This window comes from Lissotriton vulgaris, chromosome 1_1 (assembly GCF_964263255.1).
Source record: "Lissotriton vulgaris chromosome 1_1, aLisVul1.2, whole genome shotgun sequence".
NCBI classification, from domain to species: domain Eukaryota; kingdom Metazoa; phylum Chordata; class Amphibia; order Caudata; family Salamandridae; genus Lissotriton; species Lissotriton vulgaris.
The window spans coordinates 790,842,760-790,859,373 of NC_141685.1; the positions used below are offsets into that span (position 1 = coordinate 790,842,760).

General features: G+C 44.8%; 1 protein-coding gene across 2 annotated transcripts in view; it reads left to right on the forward strand.

Annotated features, from left to right (window-relative positions):
• The window catches only part of ANKRD45 (ankyrin repeat domain 45), a 360,539-nt gene that overhangs the window by 304,732 nt on the left and 39,193 nt on the right, over positions 1-16,614 (forward strand). The window lies entirely within an intron of this gene.

The window sequence follows — 16,614 nt, forward strand, 5'->3', positions numbered from 1 at the left end:
ATCATAAGTGTGGGCGCGATCTCTACACGTCTCGTTTCCGGAGTCCGTATCATGCTCAGTAAAAAGCGAGCCCGGTCGCGTTCTAATGCCTGGAATGGGGCGTGGTTAGAAAGCGTCCCGTGTTGAGAAACGATGCGCTTAGCAACCAGTAAAACATCCGGTTTCCCAAATGGGTTTTTGGAAAAGACCGAGTGTAATACGACTAGTTGTCAAAACCATAAGTAAACAGAATTTCATAGCACATTTACTTTTATTCGGAACAGGGGCGAAAACGGAGGGGTGGAGTATACAACGTTTGTTTACATGTTAAACCCGATCTGTATTGAGTGAAGGAGGTCACATGGTAACCCGTATAACAGTCTGACGTAGTGCACTGTCATTGGTGGCGCTATGGAAACAAACAAATGCTTGGGAAAATCGAGGAAATATAATCCCATACAAAGTTATGTATAGCTGTTGTATGCGCCATTCTACGTGTGGCTCTGTTTGTACGAGGTGTTGATCTTTCAAATATAACAACCAGACAGTCAAGGATTCAGACGTGTACTGCGTTGTCAATTGGTCATTTTAGAGAGTGTCAGAGTGTTCTTCACATAACTCCAGACCATGTTAGGTCTTACACATGGGTGCCTGCCTTGGGTGTAACGAGGTGCACTTTCCCCCTTAATTTCTTATGTGTTGTCCCACGCTTACACACCAACTTCTCCGGTGTAGCGCAGAATCTGCAGGGTCTTGTTAATTCCCCTTGCCACGTGGGTCGGGTCCGATCTGCCCTTGCTCTTCTTACATTTCACATGTCGGGTCCGAATCATAAGGGCCTCCTTTTGGATCGATAGAGACTTGCGGTGATTATGTGTCATAATCCTCCTTTCCTTGTCCTCATACTCTGTTTTGGCCTCAGATATGCACCAATGTTTGTCCCTCTGGAGCAGAGCTGTGGGCTTAAGCCGCCATCTTCCTCTCTCTGCAAATCATGCCCCACAGGGATGTGTTCTTCAGCAATAGATCTGGTGCCACTGGTCAGACTGAGAATGAGGCTTCCTCAAGAAGAACTATAGAAGCAATAGCAGCAAACTTCAGGATCCTTTGAGGATTTAATACAGATTACAAAACGCATGGTAGAGACACTGCAATGGTGGTTTCACACGCCAAATCTATTAAAGGGCCTTACTTTCCTTCAAGCTATCCCAGACTTCATACTTACAACAGACGCGTCCATGAATAGCTGGGGAGGCGATCTGAAAGAGTTACAGATATAGGGCAAATGGTCCTCTGCGCAGAAACAGCAGCACATCAACAGGCTAGAGCTCAAAGCCATTTTCCTATCTCTCCAGGGGTTCTTGCCAAGGATAGCCGGTTCCTCTGTGCTGGGTTGTACAGACAATACAATCAGCATGTACTATGTCAACAAGCAAGGGGGGGACCAAATCCATCACGCTATCTCAAAAAGCGCAGGAGCTATGGGATTGGACGGTGCAGCACGGGATGTCGCTCAAGGCCGAACATATCTGAGGTCTGCACAATACTCTGGTAGATACATTAAGCAGGACGCAGTCCAGTTGTAGCTAGTGCAGCTCCAGCTCAACAAGGTGTTTCAGATATGGGGAAACTAGGTTTAGACCTCTTCGCAATGAGGGAGAACGCCAAATGCCAGTACTATGCCAGCAGGCTCCCTTTGCCAGGGAAAAGGGAGAATGCCCTTTTAATGCGCTGGTCCGGGATATATGCTTACGATTCCCCCCCATCCCATTAATTCTAAGAGCACTGACCAAGATGAAGATGGGAGGCTGTTACTCGATATTGATAACGCCACGATAGCCCAGGCAGTACTGCTTCCTGGAGCTTCTTTTGCTGTCGGTGTCGAGGCCCAAACGCCTACAACCATCTCCATCTCTTCTGACTACAAAGTCCCTATCTCTTCTGACCAGAGACAAGGGCCAAGTACTTCACCCAGACCTGGAGTCTCTTCATTTGCTCGCTTGGATCCTGAGTTCCTAGAATTCATGGGCTTGGATATCTCACAGGAATGCAGGGACATTATTGCAAAATCCAGAGCTGACAGCACTAACAGGACATACCTTCTTAAATGGAAGCGGTTCTGCTTCTGGTTCCAACAAAACAACTTGCACCCTTTTCAAGAACCTCCTAAACAGATTTTGCCATATCTCCTCTCTTTGGCAAAGTCAGGTCTCACTTTCTCTTCAGTGTAGGTTCACCTGACAGTGATTTCCCGCTACAGGAGATCACCTCAAGTTCCCACTCTCTGTGCTTTTAGTTTTGTAAAGCAATTCATGAGGGGCCACTTCCACACCTTTCCCCCCGGGTGTGCACCCCCTCCTGAATGGAAGCTCAACTTGGTCCTTGCACAGCTAATGAGAAGCCTTTTGAACCAATTCACAAAGCAGAGCTAAAGTTTCTCACATGGAAGGTAGCCTCCCCTACTGAGATGGGTTAGTGAAATCCAAGCTTTTACAGTCAACTAACTATTTCTTCATTCTGCTGATAACTATGTAGCTCTGAGCACGAACCCGACTTTTATCCCAAAAGTCTCAATGCAGTTCCACCTCAATGAACCAGTAATACTTTAGTCCTTTTTTCCAAACCATCTAGTCCAGCAGGACAAGCGTTACTCATGCTAGATGTTAAAAGATATTTAAAATTCTACCTGCATAAGACAAAGGACATAAGAAAAATGGATCAGATGCTAGTGGCTTACGGACAGGGCAGAGAAGGAACAGCAGTAACTAAGGCCACTGTGCCAGATGGTCCTCCTCTGTGATTCAATTCTGCCATGACAAGGCTAACAAGCCCTTAACAAGAAGAACTAACGGACACTCCACCGAGCTGTTTTTACATCGGCAGCTCTGTTTACTGGAGTAACACTAGAAAAGATTTTCTGTGATGCAACATGGAAAAGAGTTCACACTTTTACGCAGCACTACTGTCTACAATCTTCGCAAGATGAGGTTGTGAGCCAAGCGGTACTACGTCATCTCTTCAATTAAGGTGAGCCTCTTTTCTGGTAAAAGAAAATTTGATATTTTATTAAAGTTTCATAGCTTTGCTAACTATCTGTTGCTAATGCAAAAATTTTTTAAACTCTAGAAATTAAAGAGTGACTTAATTGTTCTATTATTTGTCTACTAAACATTTCATTAGATGCATCCTGAATATAACAGCATGTTTAAGGCTTCCTGTTTTGTTTATAGACATTTCTAAAAGCTGTCAAGAATTGAAAGGGTATGTGCGTGGTTACAAATGTCACTTTTGTATTGGAGTAACTTGTGGAATTTATGATGTCCTTCCACTAACGACAGTACAAATTTGGAAATTTGGGTCTGCTTGGTATTCTGATTCAAGCATGTGAATCTATTAAAGATACCCTAATACTGGATAAGAAAATAAGTTACTTACCTGTAACTGCGGTTATCCAGTATTGGTATCTTTCATTGATTCACATGCAACCCACCCTCCTCCCTTAGAGGTAGTTCTCTTTAATCTATGGGATCTTACTTCCGACTTGTGCTTAGAAAATCTGAGGAAATCTGCTTATACTGAGAGTGTTCTAAAGGGTGCTGACAGCTAATTGGCTGTGGGTGCTGACAGCTAATTGTCTGTGTTCCAACATTAGGATCTTTATATTTTTTAAAGGACATACATAGGCTACTAATAACATGGCTGAGGGCCATTATAGCCTATGAAATGTGTTAAACAATGTTTGATTATTTTACAGGAGGACTCCCATCTCGACAACGGGGAATGATTCAAGCATGTGAATCTATGAAAGATACCCATACTGGATAACTGCAGTTACAGGTAAGTAACTTATTTTTTCTCTATGGAGGAGAAAAAGCGCAAAGAAGGGTGATGTCCAGTACCAACTCTATGAACTGGAGTCATTGGGAGAGCTACAGGTTAGATTTGGGCTCGTTGAACGAAAAGCCCAGGTTGAATAGCAGAGATGCCGTCTTCTGCATATGATGCAACACCATCTCTGGAGAGCTGGCTTTGAAGAGGCAGTAGTCCAGGTACAGGAAAGTTGGTATACCCTACAGTCTGGGTAAGACTGCAACCACTGTCATCACCTTTGTAATGACTCGAGGTGCCAATGTTATACCAAAGGGTAGTACTGCAGAATTGGTAGACGTATAACCCACCACAAACCACAAATACGTCAGATGGGATCTCAGGATAGGAATGTGTAAGTACGTATCCTGCAGACCCATTGACTCCCATCCAGTCTCCAACACCAGGAGAAATGAGCTAGGGCATCTTGAACTTCTCCTTTTTGAGCGACAAGTTCTGGCTACTGAGGGCCAGAATAGGACGAATGTTGCTGTCCTTCTTGGGCACCAGGAAGTAACTTGTGCAGAAAACTTGGCCTAGCTCCTTGTCTGTCACTAACTCCACTGCCCCTTCAGGAGGACAGCTGCCATATCTTACTGCAAAATGGTCTGGAGGTGGGGAAAACGGAGGAGGTAGGATGGAGGGTGGACCCTTAAGAAAGGGAGGGTGTACCCCTTTTGAAGTTCTGCGATTTCGGATTTGGTCCCGTATCTAGCCGCCATTTTGTGGTTCGTCGCCATTTTGTGTTGCCCTCACTCAGGCAGCACGGCGAACGATGTGCTTTTGCTTTTCCAGCTGCTACGTGTCCTTTCAGGTAAAAAGTAACTCCATTGCCCTTGTCTATGAAACCCGATGTCAGGGTCTGGCTGAGTTTGTTAATCCATGTCTGGCTCAATTGATCCTTGTCTCGGCCGACTTTTTGCCTTCTCTTATTCTTTCCTTATACTATATTATCCGACTGGCCTTCGCTATTCTCTCCTTGTATGCTCCTATTACACAACCATCCTTTGAGACACACAATTGTGTCCTGCCACCTGCAAGAAGGGATTGTGGACGCCATCACTGATTAATTTGTTGGGAGAGGTAGCACACGGGGTCTGAGAGAGGGGCGTATTTGAGACACCTGATAGCTTGTTTTCCAACTTTTCTCATTGGTTCGTTTTGTATGTGAAAGGAGTGAGATGCTGTAAATATGTTTCCTATAAAAGACTGTGCGCCACGGATTGAGGTGGCAGTCTCCTTAGAATCCACCTTTAGTGTAACTTCTGGGACAACTGTGCTTAGCTGCAGCTAATAAACCTGGCTTCCACGCTCAACGGAGTGTCTCGTGTCTCTGTTTTGTACAAGGCAGTTGAACTCGGGGATTAAGGCATGCCCTGCGCCGCCCGGCCCATAAGGCCTGGTTCTCCGAACTGGCGCCCAACGTGGAGCGGTTTCAGTAGTAGCGGTTCAGCCCGAGGGTCGTGAGAAGCCCTGCAAGAAAATTCCGGAGGATTCGCGAGCCACGTCAAGCGACCCCTGTATGTTGAAGTGGACCAAAGGTATTTTACAGCTCGGCTACTCCTGTCCGACGGCTGCTGATGACTGCTGCCCTGACTACCGCCCTGCCTTGGACCCTCTGGTGATGATTGGTATCTCGAGACGTTAGACGGACCTCTGTTGGCGTGAGAAGACCATTTAGTTAAGTATTCGTGGGTAGCGCCCACTTCTTTGTTTTGTTTTTGATTTTTGTTATTCGTCTGTTGCAATAGTCGAAGCCGAGGGGTGAGTACCTTTGTACGGATTTCTTTGCTTTCACTCCTTGAAGTTAGTAAACAGATCAGTGTGCTTAAGATGCCTGGTCTGAGCAGATTTAGGAAATGCTTTTTTTTTTGCTGTACTAGGGATTCCCGGCTTGAGGATTCATGTCCGATTCCTCCGGTTGGAACTCCCACTTATGAGCTCTATTCTAAACATGGTGTTGGTCCCATTGCCTTTAATGAGGCATGGATCCGATACACGAAGAAAGATGGTGTTTTGCGGTGGCCACAAAATGGTAGCTTTGAGCCTGACATATTAGATCATTTGGAAGCAATTCTGTTCAAAAGGAAAGCCCGGCCGGCAATGTTTGACTCTTTTTGCCTTTGGCGTAAGGAAGCCAAACAGAGAGAAATTAAACAAGCAAAAAGAGATAGGAAAATGAAAGATATGACGATTATACAGGCTGCCCAGCAATTTAAAGACGATGAGACTTATTGTGCGATTGAGGTCTCAGATAGACAGCATCGGATGGCAATTGATAGGTGCTATCCCGTGTTACCTTCACAGCGCAAAGATCTTGATGAAGATCCTTTAATTTCCCATTTGTTGAAATTACCTCCGCCTTATGCGCCAGGTGCTGTTGTTCAGTCAGGAGCTCCGGCTCCCACGCAATTGCCTCTTCCTGTATTACCGCCTGCACCTCCTTTGCCACAAACTTCTGTACTTCAGTCTCCTTCGCCTTCTGTTTCTCTTGTAACGGCTAGCCCTGCTCTTCCTTTGCTTAATACTGCGTCTCCAGTTTTACTCCCTACTTCTTCTCCGATTCGCAATCGGTTAGTTGATACTGTCTCTGATCTTTTCTCCCCCCTCTTTGGACCATTTAATAGGATTCCTGCTTTTTCCCGAAGGCAATCCTGTAGTCAAATTCCAGATTCTGAGGAACGAGTTGTATTTGACTCTCTCGCTCATAAATGGATGATGAATGGTCCACTGTATAGTGTACCCGATATATTGAGTACCTTTCTCCAGTGGAATGCGCCTACGCAGAGATATGTTTTTAATGTCATGTGTGACACACTTGTTAAAGGATGGGAGGATATGGAGCTGGATCTAACTCCTCAGGGTCTATTGGATATAGAGGACAGGTTTGATAAAGGACTTATTGTGGGTCCTGACGTTGAGGGTGCTATAAAGACACTTGTTACTTTTAGGTCCTTATATTCTTACCGGACTATTCCTGAACCTGATCCTGCAGTTAGACAGAGGACGAAGAATTATCCTATGAGGGAAGTACCTCCAGTATGGAGGGAAGAGGTTCCGCAAGCGGGCGTTGTTCCCGCTGTCCCTGCTCATTTCCAGCGTATATGGGTACATGTCCCTTGGAAACGAGCTGAAGTTTTAGCACTTAAGCAGTCTTTGCCGGACCGTCGTAAAAATCCTGCTGGTTATTATAAAGAGCTGTCCCAGACTGTTGATGCATGTATTATGAATTTGGCTGATATTGATATGCTGATGGGGAATGTGGTTCCACAAGCATTGTGGGCTCGGATTCGTAGAGAGGATCATGACCAAGCCTCAGGTGGTAGTTGGGCTGATATCGTCGCCGCAGATGCAGCACAAGTGGGTGGTGCTAAGCCAGATGATTTGATTACACAGTTGCCTGGTAGGATCATTACTTTAATGAAGACGATGATGCCTGCCTTACGCGTTAACTGGGATAAGTTAGCTGCGTGTAAACAGAAGAAAGATGAGAGTGTCTCAGATTTCTTTACTTAGTTTGAGAAGACATTTATTGATCATAGTGGTCAGGATTGGAGTACTGAAGGTGGACAGCGATTATTTGTGGATACATTTGTATTTAATCTGCTTCCTGAATTGTCCCATAAGTTGAAAGATTTTGAAAGCTCTTGGGCTGTTTCTTCGTCTGCCCAAATATTAGCCACTGCTCAGTATTATGAGAATAGGGACAAAGAAGAAAAAGATAAGGCTGAGAAGAAGACTAAGGATTTAAAGACGAAGGTTCTTCTTCAGCAGACTTATCCCCCTTGTTCTGGCCAGCGTCAGTTTCAGCAACCTACTCAGCCTCAAAGGTTGCTGCAGAAACCTGAGCCTTTTGTTCCGCGACCTTTGCTTGGACCTAATCAGTGTGCCTATTGTAAAGAAGAAGGCCATTTTAAGAATAGCTGTCCGGTTTTATTGCAGTGTAATGGTGGATTTCAAGGGCTGCGAGGCCGTGGTGGTTTTCAATCAGCATCTAGGGGTAGAGGGTGAGGTGCGTTCCCTCAAGGACAGCGCTCCTTTCCCCCTCAGAACTCTTTGAATTATTTCGATCAGCAGAATATACAGTCTGCACAATATTACAATGATGATTATTGTATTGAGGGTGAGGTTCAGGATTTTTCTAGTTAGGACAGCCATGGACAAAGTAAGTGAGTCGTATCAGTTCCAGTGGATCAGAATGGGCCTTATGTTGAGGTAGTTGCTTTGGGTGTTGCAGAGCCAATTCTTTTGGCTACTGGTGCAATGAGAAGTTCTATGATTCATTCAAAACTCCCTGGGGCACCTTTGTCTGGCTTAACAAACGCTTCTGTAGGATTTTCTGGCGCCCCAGTTGCTAACCCAGTTTCTTGTCCTTTGCCTCTTTTTCGATTGGTCCTTACGATTTGGAAGCTCCACTTATTTTAATGACTGGTTGCGGAGAGAATTTGTTGGGTTTGGACCTGTTGAAACGTCTTCATGCAACGTTGTATTGTTCCCCCTCTGGTGTGCGTCTTACTTTGGGTGAGAAATTGGTTTCTCCTATATATCTATCGAAAGATAGCTTTCCGCCTGAGTTGCAATCTCTTCCTGCCACACTTTGGGCTACAGGTCCGAACGATGTTGGTTCGTTGCAGATTCCTCCTTATGTGGTTACTATTAAGCCTGATGTTAAGTTACCACGTATTCCACAGTACAAGATTTCTAATGATGGTGAACGAGCTTTGATGGCTATTACCTATGATCTGGTTCAGAAGGGTGTGGTTGAAGAAACGAGAGGTAATGTTTGTAACAGTCCTGTTCTCCCTGTTCTTAAACGCAGCGATCCTTCTCAACCACCTGTGTAATGTTTTGTGATTGATCTTCGGGAGGTCAACAAGATTGTTGTCCCCCAGTTTCCTGTTGTCCCAGATATCACTGCTTTGCTTACTATGATACCCGCCTCAGCGGCATGGTTTTCTGTTATCGATCTAAAGAATGCTTTCCTTAGTATTCCTATTGCTGAGGAAAATAAAAGATATTTTTGGCTTCTCTCTCGGATGCCGAAGTTTTCGGTTCAAGCGTGCTCCTCAAGGTTATTGTGAAAGTCCCTCCATTTACAGTCAGGCTTTGAAATCTCAGCTTGATGCTTTCATTTTGCCTCCAGGTGCTACTTTGATTCAATACGTTGACGATTTGCTGATTGCTGCGGATTCGGAGGATGTTTGTAAGGATGTGACGGTTTCTTTGTTGCGTCATTTGTCTGACCGGCATCATAAAGTGTCCCCTTCTAAGTTGCAATATTGCAGCCAAGAGGTTACCTACTTAGGTCATCTCTTGTCGAAGGAGGGAAGATGCTTGACCCCAAAACGAATTCAAGCGATTGCACAAATGTCTGAGCCAACCACACAGAGAGAGATACGTGCCTTTCTGGGCATTACCTCATATTGTAGACATTGGATTCCGAATTTTTCTTTGTTAGCGAAACCTTTGCTGGCACTTACGTTGAAAGATACGCCACAACCTCTCCCTTGGACTGACGAATGCCAAAAGAGTTTTTCTGATTTACGTACTGCTTTGTGTGCTGCACCTGTGTTAGGTACTCCAGATTACAGTAAGCCTTTCACACTCTACATTCATGAAAGAGAAGGTTGTGCGTTGTCAGTTTTAACGCAACAATTTGGAGACAAACAACAGCCATGGGCCTATTTTTCGGCTACGTTGGATCCAGTAGCCAAGGTATTGCCTAGTTGTCTCAGAGCTACAGCAGCGGCAGCGATTTCTATTCGTCAATCTGCTGGATTGCTATTGGACAACACTCTTGTTGTTATGGTACCACATGCAGTAGATACTCTTTTGAATAGGACTAAAACACAACACCTCACGAGTGCTCATTTGTCTGGATATGAGCTGACGCTTTTGGCCAGCCATATACACATCAAGCGGTGTAATACTTTGAAGCCAGCAACATTGTTGCCCATTCCGGATGAGAAAGGCATTCAAGAACAGCATGATTGTTTTCTCCGAACAGAGGAGGAAACGAAAGGCAGAATAGATCTAAAAGACACGCCACTTGTGGATCCAGACGGGATCCTATGGGTAGATGGATCTTGCTTCAAGCTTCCAAATGGCGAGACAACTGCAGCCTATGCTGTTACTACTTTGCATACAGTAGTAGAGACAGCGCGTATTGCACAGAATTCAGCCCAAGCAGCTAAATTAATTGCTTTGACGAGAGCATGTGTTTTGGCTAAAGGAAAGAGAGTGAACGTCTACACTGATAGCCAATATGCTGTTGGTGGGGCTCATAGTTTTGGTCGCTTGTGGAAGGAAAGAGGATTCTTTACTTCCCATGGGACTAAAATACAGTATGGTCAGTTGGTGACTGACCTTCTCGAATCACTTGCTTTGCCTACACAAATAGCAATAATCAAGTGTAGTGCTCATAAAAAGATTACTGATGAAGTGGGTCGTGGGAATGCTTTTTCGGATGAAGTAGCAAAGGAGACAGCGAGAGATGTTACAAGTCGTATGTATATTGCGGGCCCTGCAAGATGGGTCAGAGAAGGAGGAATGTGTGAGGACACAATAGAAAGTGTGAGAACGATTCAAGAAGAGGCTACTGAGAAAGAGCTGAGTAAGTGGAGAGAAAGTACCGGAATGTTGGACGCGACTGGGTGTTGGACGGAATTGTCAGAACATCAATGATGGCTGTTACCAGACGCCTATGTACTACCTGTAGTTACTATGGCGCATGGTCCAGCCCACATTAGTGCAAAAGGCATCTGTAAAATCTTGGCTCCAGTATGGCAGAATGAAGGAATTCCTAAATGTGCAGAAAACGTGGTGAAGCATTGCATTGTTTGTTTAATGCATAATCCAGGAAAGGGAACCCCAACTCCAGCAGGTCATTTTGCTCCTCCTACGTATCCTTTTGAGGTATTACAAATCGATTATATTCATATGGATTGTTGTAATAACCTCAAGCATGTCCTGGTGGTGGTCTGCGCCTTTTCCAGATGGATAGAGGCCTACCCCCTAAAGGACAATACTGCTTTGTCTGCTGCCAAAGTCCTTTTGAAGGAGTTTTTCCTGAGGTTTGGTTTGCCACGCATTGTCTGGTCTGACATTGGGAGTGAATTCGTAGGCCAAATTATGCAGAAAGTGTGTACAGGTCTCGGTATTAAACAGAAATTCCATGCGGCAAACCACCCTCAGTCTGCAGGATTGGTAGAGTGTTATAATGGCACTCTTAAGCTCAAATTGACAAAGATTCAGGCGAGCACAGGTCTCGCCTGGCCTGATGCCCTACCATTAGCACTCTGTCTACGAGAACTACTGTGCATTCTCGTTTAGGTCTGAGTCCGTATGAAGTCATTTTTGGGCACGGCAAATGTTTGGGGAGTCCCTCGACCTAAAAAGTATTCTGATATTCCATACCCAATGCTGATTGACTTTTTGCATGACCTCACCACTAAATTACGTGTTATTCATCAACAGGTTCAAAACGCTTTGCCAGAGGCCTCCGCAGACCCAGGTCATTCCATCCAACTTGGCGACTGGGTCTGCGTGAAAAACTTTCAGCGGAAAAAGAATTTGGAACCTCGTTGGGGCCCACCGCGACAAGTGCTTTTAACGACACGTACGGCAGTGAAAGTCGTTGGAAAAAAGAACTGGATCCATGGCGTGCACTGTAAGAGGGTACCTTTGCCTTTACCCTTTGACCAATGGATTCATCAGGGCATAGGTGATAACGAAATTGAAAAGGTACCTAGATTCGTACTGTTTAGTAGTGCACGCCTGGAACAAACAAACTCTGAGAAAGAAGACGGCGACGTGTTACAGGAGGCCGTCCCAACACATCAGCGTTTGAACACAGTGAATCCAGAAGCCTTGTTTATGGACCAGACGATCCCTAATAAGACTCGATATAATTTACGACAGAGAATAATCAAAGACAATTGAACTTTTTTTTCTTTTTCCTGATTTTTCTGATTATACTTTTTCTTGAAAGACATTAATGTGTTTTCTTCCACTATCCATCAAGTTGCAGGGTCACAGTAGGAGTCTTTAGCTGTGACCTGAGTAGTGACAAAGGTCTGCAGGACTTGCAGTGTCATAGGACGGCTAACAACCACAGCTAAGTGATCTAGGAAGATTATTGTGAGCAACGCTTTAGAGTAATGGATATTAAAGTGGAAATTAATGATCAGACAGTAAACATGAAAAGTAGAATTAAGAAATTAATGGTTAGTCCATGTGGAATAACCTTATGTATTCTGATATGTTTATGTATTTTGTTAGCGTGTGGAAGTTGGGTTGTTTACGTCACACAGCCATCACCCATCCCTACTTCTGTCTCTTTATCTTTTCCTACTACTGCCTCCCCACATCGGTTTTATAGACTTTCAGAACATGAACAGATTAGGAGAACCGAATGTTTCAACAATTTGTTTATTCAGTTATTGCATCAACATCAACTGGTGATGAATACCACTGATTGTTGGGTTTGTGGGCTCATGCCTCATAATACAGAGAGAGGTATGCCGTATTTAGTTTTTCCATTCTCCTATGAAGGTTCCGCCTGGGCTTATTTGGCTATGTTCTCTAACATTTATCAGAATCAGCTATGGTATCCTCTTGGTAGTCTATATGGTGGTGGAGCAGACTTCAGTCACAGTTCCTTGATTAAGGGAATAGTGACTATGGCTAAAATTGCTCAGATTAACAAGATTCCCATAGATGAGAAAAGAGCATATGATGGATGGAATATAACACAATATGTTACTAGCCTCACAGAGAAGGCTAAACGAAGAAGCTCTCCGCCAATTTGGACTGTACCTCATCGAGGTAATTTCTGTTTACAAATTAATGGCCAGAATGTCAAAAATCAACAAGAGAAAAGTGTCTGTTCTCATACTTATGTTTATATACCTCAGATTCCCTCACCGCTAGTGCCATCACAAGGTACATATTTTATCTGTCATGACAGAGCCTATACATGGCTTGCTACTTATTTCTCAGGAACCTGTTATGTGGCTTTTGTTCTTCCCCCAACGTATACTGCTCCTTCTGGTCATTTCAGGAAAAGACATGGCAGGGAGTTATTGATCAGAAAGACACAGCAGGACAGGAGGGAGGTGACTTTATTAAAGGGTTGCTTCCTTTCTGGGGTCCAATGGCCAATAGCAGAGACATCAGACAATTGGTTCGTGTTGTTGAGGCTACCATAAATGAAACTTCTGGAGCCTTGAGTAATTTGACAGCCGAACTTCAGGCGGATTGTCTTATGACGTTGCAAAATCGGATCGTTTTAGACATTATCCTTGCAGATCGTGGAGGAGTCTGTAAATTGATCGGGTCTAGTTGCTGTGTTTACATTCCTGATAATGCCCCTACAGGATACCAAGCTATCTCCAAATTACATATCATCTCCGAGTCTATACATCAGGACACGGGAGATTGGTCTGTGATGGGATGGTTTTGGGGACTACTGTCCACATGGGGATGGAAGATACTAACTTCCCTTGGAATGATCTTGGCCATCATTTTCTCTTGTTGTCTCTGTGTACAGTGTGGACCTGCAATATGTGGTCTTTGTGCCACTATGTGTGTCCCGAAGCCTGTGTCACAGAAAACAGAGAATATTAGAATGATGCTACAGCAACAGCTCGATGACCTCATGGCCATTGACATCGACTCAGATTGACTTGAATCCCTGGTGTTTTTGCCTGAGTAATGGCAAAAGGAGGGTCTGAGGTTCTACAATTTCGGATTTTGTCCAGTATCTAGCCGCCATTTTGTGGTTCGTCGCCATTTTGTGTTGCCCTCACTCAGGCAGCACGGCGAAAGATGTGCTTTTGCTTTTCCAGCTGCTACGTGTCCTTTCAGTTAAAAAGTAACTCCATTGCCCTTGTCTATGAAACCCGATGTCAGGGTCTGGCTGAGTTTGTTAATTCATGTCTGGCTCACTTGATCCTTGTCTCGGCCGACTATTTGCCCTCTCCTATTCTTTCCTTATACTATCTTATCCGACTGGCCTTCGCTATTCTCTCCTTTTATGCTCCTATTACACAACCATCCTTTGAGACACACAATTGCGTCCTGCCACCTGCAAGAAGGGATTGTGGACGCCATCACTGATTAATTTGTTGGGAGGGATAGCACACGGGGTCTGAGAGAGGGGCGTATTTGAGACACCTGATAGCTTGTTTTCCAACTTTTCTCATTGGTTCGTTTTGTATGTGAAAGGAGTGAGATGCTGTAAATATGTTTCCTATAAAAGACTGTGCGCCACGGATTGAAGTGGCAGTCTCCTTAGAATCCACCTTGAGTGTAACTTCTGGGACAACTGTGCTTAGCTGCAACTAATAAACCTGGCTTCCACGCTCAACGGAGTGTCTTGTGTCTCTGTTTTGTACAAGGCAGGTCAACTCGGGGATTAAGGCGTGCCCTGCGCCGCCCGGCCCATAAGGCCCGGTTCTCCACTTTCCTATGATCTGAAAGACCCACTGGTTCAAAGTAATGGCCTTCCAGGCCAGTAAAAAATGTGACACCCACCCTCCTAAAGGCTTTGTGTGAGGTCGGAGAAACAAACTAGGCCTGATTATATTGATGCGTAGGGGAGGAGGAATAAGAGGAGGAGGAAGGTTACAATGTGGATCCACAGCTCCGTCATCTGTAGCTGCCCCTGTGCTGTGGAATGAGGGGGTTAGGTTGCTTTTGAAGTGTCTGGTACTGCCTGGGATGAAAGGGGAATCCTGTGCCGAAGCCATGAAAGCTGTGAAAGGACCGGAAGTACTTGAATGGTGGAAGAAGCTTAATGGTCAGTGATCGTGCCATGACTTTAGAAGTTTTACATTTCTCCAAGCACCAAATCTGCTTTATCATCAAAGATGAGTACTCCATTGAAGGAAAGGTCCATCTGATTGGATTGAACATCTGAGAATTTGGCTGTCCGGAATCAAGCATGGTGATGGATGAAGATGGAGTTCTCGATGACATTCGCAATGGAGTCAGCTGTGTCTAGTCTGGATTTAATGATATGGCGATAAGCATTCTGACTAGGGTGACCAACCGTCTGTAATTTTCACGGTCCGTCAGTAATTTGGATCTCACGTCTGTTGTCTGTGATGATCTCTTTTACGGACGCCTTTTGTCCGTAATTTTGAGCATTGCAGGGAACATCACTGTTCCCTGCAAGAAGCCCTTGCAATCTTCCTCTAAGCACAAGATCAGCCACACCTGCCCATTGTCATTCTGTATGCGGCTGATGGTTGCCACATACAGAATGACAATGGGCCAGTCTGGGCTGTTACAGCATGGGGTGGCCTCCTCCAGCCTCTGTCTAGGGCAGGGCATTCTGTCAGATGAAAGAAATGTGCAAAAAGGCCAATGCTGCTATGGAATCCAGTTCATGAAAAGAAGCTGGTGAAAGAAGTTAAAAAGAAGGGGCTAGAGTTCTTTCACAGTCACATCATTTTAGAACAGATGCATTTTCAATATTATATTCAACAAAGCCATGGTTGCTGCTTTTTGGGTCGAGCCTGAGCCAGCGCGTATGCGGTGCTCTGCGAGGCTTCTTGTGGCTTCTCCGCTTTCTCCGTGTGGGTATGACTGCTCCCATACATTAGTTTGGCTTTTGCATGTGTCTTTCAAGAATAAAAGCATGCAAATATCTAAAGGCGGGTGCATGTCCCACCTCTTCTCCAAAAGTTCACACCCACGGCGTTTAACTCTCGGGGGCGAGCAGAGGCGCGCAAGGTGACAGCTGCATTCCTTCCACAGCGGGTGCCTTTAATAAGGCTATTACAGTTATGTGTGCTTCTGGGAGGGGCCAGGGGGCGAGGGCTTGGTCTTTGAAGGTGTCTGTTCACAGCGCAGGGGTCTTGTTATATAGAGCTACCAAGACACCTCTCTCGGCGACAAATCGCTTTGCAAATAAAACTTAAAACAAAATATTCTACCAAACATATACGGCCGTAGGAGCAAACCGTGGAAATGAACAGCGCTGACGTATTATAATGAGAAATGCGCTTATAAACGTTTTCCGGGTAAACAACCTCACTAAGGCAATACAACATAGTTAGATCATTCAGTTGTTGTGACTTCTGAAGATATCTTGTGAGCCCCATAAATAATACATTGTTCTTATGAACACCATCTCTGAAAAGCAAAGCACTGCACTGCCCTCAGTCTAGATTCCAACTTCCAAGTAGTGTAGAATACATTGAAAGCAGGGAATGCTTAGATCAGAGAGCCGTAAAAGTCACTTGTGTGCACCCAACATGGGGAAATTTAGGATTGCGCCTCTCCACGATAATTCCTTTTCCACCCAGATCACGTTCACTTTCATTGTGCATATTGATAAAGCGCGTATTAAATTCAAGTTCCATGAAGAGCGGCAGCCGTGTTGATGAAAGAAAGGCGCACAGCTCCCAAGCTTCATCTTTCAGTATGGTGGCTGTACCTTTCTTTTATCACTGCGGCACCCGCTTGTTGTTTTAAGGAAGTTAAGAAGTAAGAGTGAACGGTGCGCTGGGTTTCTTTATACGAGTGGTTAATGTCAATGGAAGCTTTATGGGGACGTTTTTAATTAATTCACAATAAACTGTGGGAATGTGCACACGCGCTGCTTTATGAGTTGCCTTATTTTCCGTTTTAGCCCTCCCACCCTTCCATTAGTATATGGAAAGAATAGCCCTGCTGCTGTACTCGGTCTTTATCGCTTACTCGCCAAACACACGCAGTGTCTCCTGGCTGTCTCTGTGTTGGCTAATGGCACAAATAGTG